At 42.9% G+C, this 8592-nt stretch overlaps 1 pseudogene; it reads left to right on the top strand.

Annotated features, from left to right (window-relative positions):
* Positions 1-1951: 1951 nt before the first annotated feature.
* The window catches only part of LOC140418112 (rho-related GTP-binding protein RhoG-like), a 32791-nt pseudogene continuing 26150 nt past the window's right edge, over positions 1952-8592 (top strand).

Here is an 8592-nt window from a genome sequence, read left to right as displayed (position 1 = left end):
TACATAGTTTTTCCTTAGCTGTCTATTGGAGATTAGCCTAGTCTATAGTTCCCCAGATTTGATTTGACTTGAATCCGTTTTTTGAATAAGGAACCCATTTGGGCATTTCTCCAATCCTCTGGTATTATCCCAAATTTCAGTGAACCAGGGTGCCACACCAGACTTTCACAAATTTGCTTGACATCCTTGGATAAATTAAGCTTTTTATTATTTGGGTAATTTTAATTTGGTTACCACCTTGACTGTATGTTCACACACCCAGCTTTCTGTGGGAACTCTAATCCATCTCCAAGTTTCTCCATTTTCGTCACATCGGCTCAGACAATGCAATTTTCCAACCTAGTGCTTCATTGTGTCTTCCATTTCCTCCAGAGAGGATTCCTGTCCGCCCCAGTATGGTTGACAAGGCCATCATCCTCATCTTCCACCCAAGTAGCCTCTGCATTCCATAGGTCATCCTCTGCTGTCTCCAACATGACACCGCCAGCACCTTCCCCTCCTCATTCAGCTCTCAAAAAATACTGTTCCCTCTGCAATACCATGGCCCTCTCCTCAGCACCCCACACCCCCAATACCTACTTCTGTTCCTTTAGCTGCGTTTCTTACTGTTTCCAAGGCCCCAAACACTCCTTACAAGGAAAACAGCAATTTACTTGCACTTATTTCAATTTCAAATGTTGTATTGTCACAAACCATTATCTGTGGAGGTATCCGAACTTGGAACACTGGTTCGTGGGGGTGTACAGTTTTGTTTTAGAATGGTGTGAGGATTCAAGTGAAACTCCAGTGAGCAGTCCAGTCATCGTGTAACAATTATTAAAGACTCTTTATTAAAGGAAAGACAAATAAACAAACAGGACTGCACTACTTTATAGTAGTGTATATATATGAAGCATAAAACACAACAGTTTATGTAGAATGTACCCCTTGTTCCAAAATCTGCACAAAATTTGAAGAACACATGGCATTACCTTCAATGATGAGCTGGGATGCATGAAGGATATCTCGGTAAAGCTGAACATCGAAGAATGTCAGGCAAGGTGCTTAAAGGCTAGATCAGTGCCATACAAAATTAATGATGTGGAGATGCCGGCGTTGGACTGGGGTGAGCACAGTAAGAAGTAAGTCCCAACAGGTTTGTTTCGATGTCACTAGCTTTCGGAGCGCTGCTCCTTCCTCGGGTGAATGAAGAGGTATGTTCCAGAAACATGTATATAGACAGATTCAAAGATGCCTGACAATGCTTGGAATGCGAGCATTAGCAGGTGATTAAATCTTTACAGATCCAGAGATGGGGTAACCCCAGGTTAAAGAGGTGGGAATTGTGTCAAGCCAGGACAGTTGGTAGGATTTTGCAGGCCAGATGGTGGGGGATGAATGTAATGCGACATGAATCCCAGGTCCCGGTTGAGGCCGCACTCATGTGTGCGGAACTTGGCTATAAGCTTCTGCTTATGTTTCTGGAACATACCTCTGCATTCACCTGAGGAAGGAGCAGCGCTCCGAAAGCTAGTGACATCGAAACAAACCTGTTGGACTTTAACCTGGTGTTGTAAAACTTCTTACTATACAAAATTAAACCTAAGGTATGGGCAGAATTAGAACAATTGGTCAGAAGGGAAGTCTTGAACCCGTTAACATTGAGTGATTGGGCTATGCTGATCATACCCGTGATTACAAAAGACACTTCTGTACACATTTGTGGTGATTTTAAAAATATTAATCCTGTGCTCTGCAGAACAGTGCCCTCTGCTACCCCTGATTGATGACCTATTCGCCAGGTTGGCTGGAGGCCAATACTTAGTTGAATCGACCTCCGACAAGCATATCTTCAAATGAGCGTGGATCAAAGTTCACAGCAGTTCTTGACAATTGTGACACACAAAGGGTTATTTTGATACAACAGATTACCATTTGGCATCACTTCAGCACCTGCGTTTTCCATTGAGCTATGGACCAAATCTTAAGCAAATTAGACGGAGTTCAGTGTTACCTGAGTGACATCTTAGTTACTGAGAAGAGTGAGGAACAACATCTCTGCAACTGAGATGCCACACTCCAGAGATTAGAAGGTTATGAATTAAGAGTCCAAAAAGACTAATGTCAAGTTTTCTAATCTTCAATTGAATATCTGGGTCATGTAATCCAGTCATTTTCATAGTCAGGGTTGTGACCTGTGGGCGAGTGTCTGGAGCGTCGCACCGTTCCCGATCGCAGGAAGAAGTGCTATGACTGGCCCTCAGCAGTGTGCAGGCCTGGATCCGGCCCAGCAAGGAAGGTCGCCTCCTCCTGGCATCAGTGCACTGACCCAGGAGCAGATTGTTTTAAAAGTCAATGGAATCTCTCTCCAGAAGCGGTGGCAGAGAGCAGGTCATGCACCCCATACACTGATGTCACGTGTTCTGGGCACAAGAGAGATTCTTCCATTTTGTAGCTGCTGGCATGAACTCCAGGGCTTTGGTTGAATAACCCATGAAGAAGAAGCTGAAAACGGGAACAAAGCAGTATAAAGATGATTTCTTGAAGGATGGGTTTATTAATTATGCCACTGCACATCAGGATGCAAAGTTTGTGTGTGTTATGTGCAGGGAAGTACTGACAAATGAAAGATTAAAAACCTCAAAAGGCATTTCAAGACTAAGCATAGCAAGTTCAAGGACAAACCTCTTGATTTTCTTTTCAACAGGTGTAGTAAGATCTTCAGCTGAAGTCCTTTGCAGAAATGCAACATTGAATGACAAAGCAAGTGAGATCGGAAGGACTAAGCAGGCTTATCTGTCATGTTAAAAGTAAGCAAAAATGGGTCATGAAGTTCGAGAGGCGCGGATCGCCAAGGTCGGTTGGAGTGGGTCCCGAAGGATGGCCGGTTGGTAGAAATGGATCTCGGGCAAAAAAGTTTGAAATGACGCTAAGGGATTGCAAAAGTGACTGTTGAAAGTCAAAGCCATTACTGAGGCACCTACGCCTCAAAATGTCAACCCATTTTTTAGGCTTACTAAATTACTATTGAAGATTTGTCCCTAATCTGGTGACTATTCTAAAACCCTTGCACAACCTACTGTGTGAAAATAAAAAGTAGAAATGAGGGTATCAATGTGAGAAAGCATTCACGCAAGCCAAAGAGGCATTCCTCAAATTAGATGTCCTGACATATTTTGATCCAAATTTACCCCTGCAACTGGTGTGTGACGCATCACATTATGGGGTTGGGGAGGTGGTTTCCCACATAATGTCCACAGGTGAAGAGATTACATGAAGGCCACTGTGCTATTGCAAGGATGAAGGAGATAGCCAGTAGCTATTTTTGGTGGCCAGGGCTAGATGCCAAAATTGAGAAGGCAGGAATGTGTTTGACTCATGCAAAAGTATAGATGGAACCTGCTGCCATTAGCCCTGTTGCACGCATGAAATGGCCAGAAGAGACATGTTAATTATGTCAGACCGTTTGAAGGGCACAGGTTTCCTGTTTGAGTCGATGCTCACTTGAAATGGCCTGAAGTTACCATCATGAAGTCAACGTAATCGGAGAAAACAACTGAGAGATTGGGTGAAATTTTTAGCAGATTTTGTTACCCTGAACAACTGCTGAGTGAAATGGGCCGCAGTTCATATCTCAAGAGTTCATAAACTATTTGAAGGATATCAGACTTCAACACATCTGGTCCACCCCTGATCACCCTGTCACAAATGGGCTGGCAGAATGTTTTGTACAGATGACGAAACACTCGATAAATGTAACCAGAGAACATGGTTCAAACTTTTGATTCAATTCCTGCTCACATACAGGAGCACTGCGCACTCTGTTGCTGATTTTCTCCTTGGTTCAATTGCTCTGTTTTATTACCTTTGCTCTCGAGTCGCCAGGTATCTTTATGATACCGCCACGAGGTTCAAGTCCGAGTAATGATCAATAATCCAATACACCGATTATTAAGATTTAAATCAAAGCACATTTATTATACACCGTAATCGCTACTCATGCACAAATTCTACGTCTAAGCTACTTCTACAACTAACAGGCCTAAACTTAACTTTGAACTGGCCCACCAGGTCAGGAGAACAAATGGCCTTTCGTTCGGGTTCTGAGTCTGCGGGATTCGAAGTTGGTACGGATTGGTAGCTAGGAGCGCCTATCTCGTAGCGAGCGTTGAATTAAGACTTACGATTTTGATGATCACTGGAGTCACTGCACCGGTCACGGTCAATAGTGGTTTCTTTTGCTGGGTGACCCGGGCAGGAAGAAGAGAGCGGTGAAGAGAGAGCGATTTGAACTTGGGGTTCAACTCTTATAGTCCCCAGGGGCTTCCCGCCTTTCGGGGCGGACCCTGTACCTGGTCCCAAGTGATTGGACTTGATCCCAATCGCTTAGTTCGATTTTCTCCAACACTGGAGCGGTTCCCTGATCGATGGACGGTCTTGAGGTGCTCGTTCACCTCCTTTGTTTTGGCTCCTGCTGGCGCCGAGGAGTCTGGCTTTGCTTTGTGTGGCAAAATGTTACTTTTGTTCCCGGGGATTGCTCATCAGTATGCAGATGGCTGTTTACTTTGTTATGTTGTTGGTCGCTGGTATCGATGTCTGGTTTTTGCAGAGGTAAATACACAGCAAACCTGCAGCTGCTGGTTTTTGTCTTGTTGGCTGACTTTCCCATTAGCCTTTGCCGTTCGCCATTTTAAATCGGGAGTTGGCCACTTTAGGTGGCTACAACTCAACACCCAAGTTTCTCCGGCGATACGAATGGTTAAACATCAAATACGCACAGCTTTCGATTTGCTAAAAGCACCCAAGACGAAATAAATTGTTGCAATAAAGCAGCAAGATCAGGTCAAAGGGTAGGAGAACACGACCAAACATTGTATTTTTTGCCAGGGTCAAGAAGTTCTGGCAAGAAATTATACCATAAGTGAAAAGTAGATTCCTGCCACCATCTTAGCACAGACAGGACCAGTCTCCTACAAGGCCCAAATCTGAGATGATGTAATATGGAGCTGGCATGTGGAACGACTTTTGGTGACGAGAAACAATCCACCGGAGGCAGAACCAACAGATTCCAAATCCAGCTGTACCAAGAGACAACTTGGATTCCTGAGAACTTGACACTAACGAACCAATGAAAACAGCACCTCAATTGCGAATTAAACATCGAGTCAACCTTTCATCACTACGTTGTCTCTGATTAAGATAACCGCTGACGATGCTCACACCAAGCCAAAGACACCAGAGGTTGCACCAAGTGCTAAAAAGCAGATGCTTGAGCTTTACCGACACCCACAGAGAGAAGGATGACACCCGGAATGCCTGACGTATCGACTTGTTGTTCATTGACTTTTCATTTTGCTAATTGATTGTTAATGTTATACTGTTTATTGTGCCAGGGACCTTTGATCTAAAGGGGGAGGGGATGCTGTGTATTCATAGTGTTTCCTCACAAGCAGGCTTGCAGCTGAACTTTAAGCAAACGATTGCATCAGCTGACTAACATCACAGCCTGCAATGTTAACATCTTCAAAATAAAGCTCTACATTTTGGTTGAACCGCCAAGGCCTGCAGACTAGATCTTGAATCCACCACAGTATCAGCCTTCTCTACGACCTGCTGAAACTCCTGCCACTCTTCAAGCTCAGAAAACTTGAGCTCAAGTAGCCAACGGTACTTCCTGCGCACATGTCTATCCAGGAAACAGAGTATCCTGGATTTCCACATGGTCACAGGAATAGGCTCTCAGCTATATCATCATTTGCTTGAAAGGCAAACTAATATGGTATATGCTTTTTTATTCCTTACGCCTATTTATACAGGCAGATTTTTACTTCATACAATTCTGATCCCTTTAATGTTGGTGTCCTCTACTTAGTTAATTTATCCCCTTAGATTTAACTAATTATTATAATTATATATTTACTCTATTTCCTTCCTCCTTTAGCACCTCTTTCCCACTCTCACCAAATGTCTGTTGAAGTACTTGCTCTCATTTAGCAGTTCATTATTACCACATCATTAGTCCACATCATTATTACCATTATACTTCCTCATCTCTTTGAAGCCAATGTCATGTATCTAAACTTCTAGATTTCTGATAACAATATTAACGCAGTTCCTGTCACAGCTTTTCCCCAAAATGTCCCATTCATTGCTTCAGTACAATATATTTATCTGTTTTAGTTGTGCTGAGTGGAATGCGAGGCCGTTCATCTTTTGGGCGAAGTGAAAAAAAATTCATATTTTTTCCCAAACATCCCACTGGATCTCTCAACTTTGGCAAACGTGCTTATTAAACAGTAGGATTACCCATCTATGGTATTTGTGGTATAATCATGATGTTTTGGAGGAAAACAATATAATTTCGCTTAATTCCTTTTTCATCTCTGTACTTGACTCTTCTAGTGCTCTTAATTAATCTCTCAATTTCCTGTACACTTAAACACATTCCAAAACTCTGCTGCCTGTAGACTATCCCATGCCAAGTCATGCTTGGCAGCACGGTAGCATTGTGGATAGCATAATTGCTTCACAGCTCCAGGGTCCCAGGTTCGATTCCTGGCTTGGGTCACTGTCTGTGCGGAGTCTGCACATCCTCCCTGTGTGTGCGTGGGTTTCCTCCGGGTGCTCCGGTTTCCTCCCACAGTCCAAAGATGTGCGGGTTAGGTGGATTGGCCATGATAAATTGCCCTTAGTGTCCAAAATTGCCCTGAGTGGGGTTACTGGGTTATGGGGATAGGGTGGAGGTATTGACCTTGGGTAAGGTGCTCTTTCCAAGAGCCGGTGCAGCCTCGATGGGCCGAATGGCCTCCTTCTGCACTGTAAATTCCATGATCTATGATCACCCATCACTCCTGTGCTCACTCTGCTACACTGGCCCTCAATCCCAAAAAGTTCATTTAAAATTCTAATCTTGTTTAAATTCTTTCCTGGTTTCACCCCTCCTCGTCCCTATAAGCTCCTCCAGGCCTACCAACCCCTCCTCAAAATGATCATTCCTCTGACTCTTGTCACTTGTACGTTCCCTTTGCTCCACTATAAATGGTCTGCACATGATGGAATAACCTTCCTTGCCTCCTTACAAACCCTCCTTAAAACTCACATTTGATTAATCTTTTGATTTCTCATCAGTCCTCTTCCTCGTTTTTTGATTGTACCTCAATGACGATACATGGGGTTATAGGTCAGTACAAGTTGTTGTATAACTTACCTTCAAGCATATTGTGGAAGGGAAATTAATGAGTTGCCAACTTAGAAGCATGCTGGGAAATGCTTGACTATAGTTCAACACTTTTGAATGAAAATAAGTAGGTCAGGTAACATAAATGAAATACTACTTAATATTCTGGTCTCGGCCTTAATATGAAAACACATTGTCCTCCGAAAGATAACAAAATGTATACTCGAGTTGTTTCTAGCCAAGGGCAAGAACATACGTACTACGTATTTCATCTTACATACTTTCCAAGGTCTTTTAATATAAACATGCCAGTTTACTTCAAGCTGTTATTTCAGACTATAAAAACATGCAGTCTTCAATCGAATCTCAGAGTGCAGTGCAATGGCTTTGCAGCTGGAACACTCTCTCTCCGCAAATATATTTGTGTAAATAAATTTCCTTAAATCGAACCTCGAGGAATTTGTCTTTATTATAATTTCCACAACAAATTGGCGTAGTCGGCAGGATTACTTTTTTTGTTTTCTATTTATCCACTAGTTCAAAAGAAAAGAAAAGCCAGATGGGATCCACACAACTCGTGTAAACTACGTCATACGGAACTTTGAGAGTACTAGTGAAACGCTGACCTGAAGAGAATGATGGCGCTACTGTTCTTATGTATTATCATATTAATCCAACATCATGTAGAGCGTAAACTGCATACTAACACCTTAATATACATGTCTCACTCATACACAGAGGGGGTAAATAAATTCAGTTGTTGGGTTTGTACACAAATTCCCAGATGCTTGGGAGAGGGCTTCCCTGTGCGACCTATCCCATTCCCCCGTAAAGAGATAGGAGAATGGGCTCTAAGACAAAATAGTACAGGACGTGGTGAAGATACACAGAATATTTTGGAGATTAGCTGGATACGATATGGATAGGTTTGAGGAATGGTGGGGGCCTAGGTTTAATGTAACACGTCAATCGCCCTGGTTGATCCTTCCCAATTATACTGGAGTCCCAAAAGGAAGTATATGCTTTAAGAATAAAACATATGGGACCCACTCAGTAGGCACGAGTCAGTGTGATCAGACCTTGAATTGGCAACCCCCTATGTTCCACCTTACAGCTGAAGGATTATTCATCTTTGATTAGTCAGGAGTTGAAAATCAAACTAGTGGAGGCTCCTGGAAAGGGGAACGATTAGACTAATGATGACTGATAGTAAAGGGAACCTGACCGCATATAATGGCACGTATTTTATCTGTGGCCATACCAGAAAATTGGGAAGGCTCCTGCTATTTGGGATATGTAGTCACTTATGTGCATCACATTCAGCAATTGCAGGACCATCCCCATCATAGGACGACACAAAGTATTATGACATGGGCACAAATGCTGGGAATAATGATACCACCATTAGGAATAGCCACTAATGCATGCGAACTACG

This window comes from Scyliorhinus torazame, chromosome 5 (assembly GCF_047496885.1).
Source record: "Scyliorhinus torazame isolate Kashiwa2021f chromosome 5, sScyTor2.1, whole genome shotgun sequence".
In the NCBI taxonomy this organism is placed as follows: domain Eukaryota; kingdom Metazoa; phylum Chordata; class Chondrichthyes; order Carcharhiniformes; family Scyliorhinidae; genus Scyliorhinus; species Scyliorhinus torazame.
Note: the sequence above shows the minus strand (reverse complement) of the source record. Positions and strands in the feature narration are given on the sequence as shown.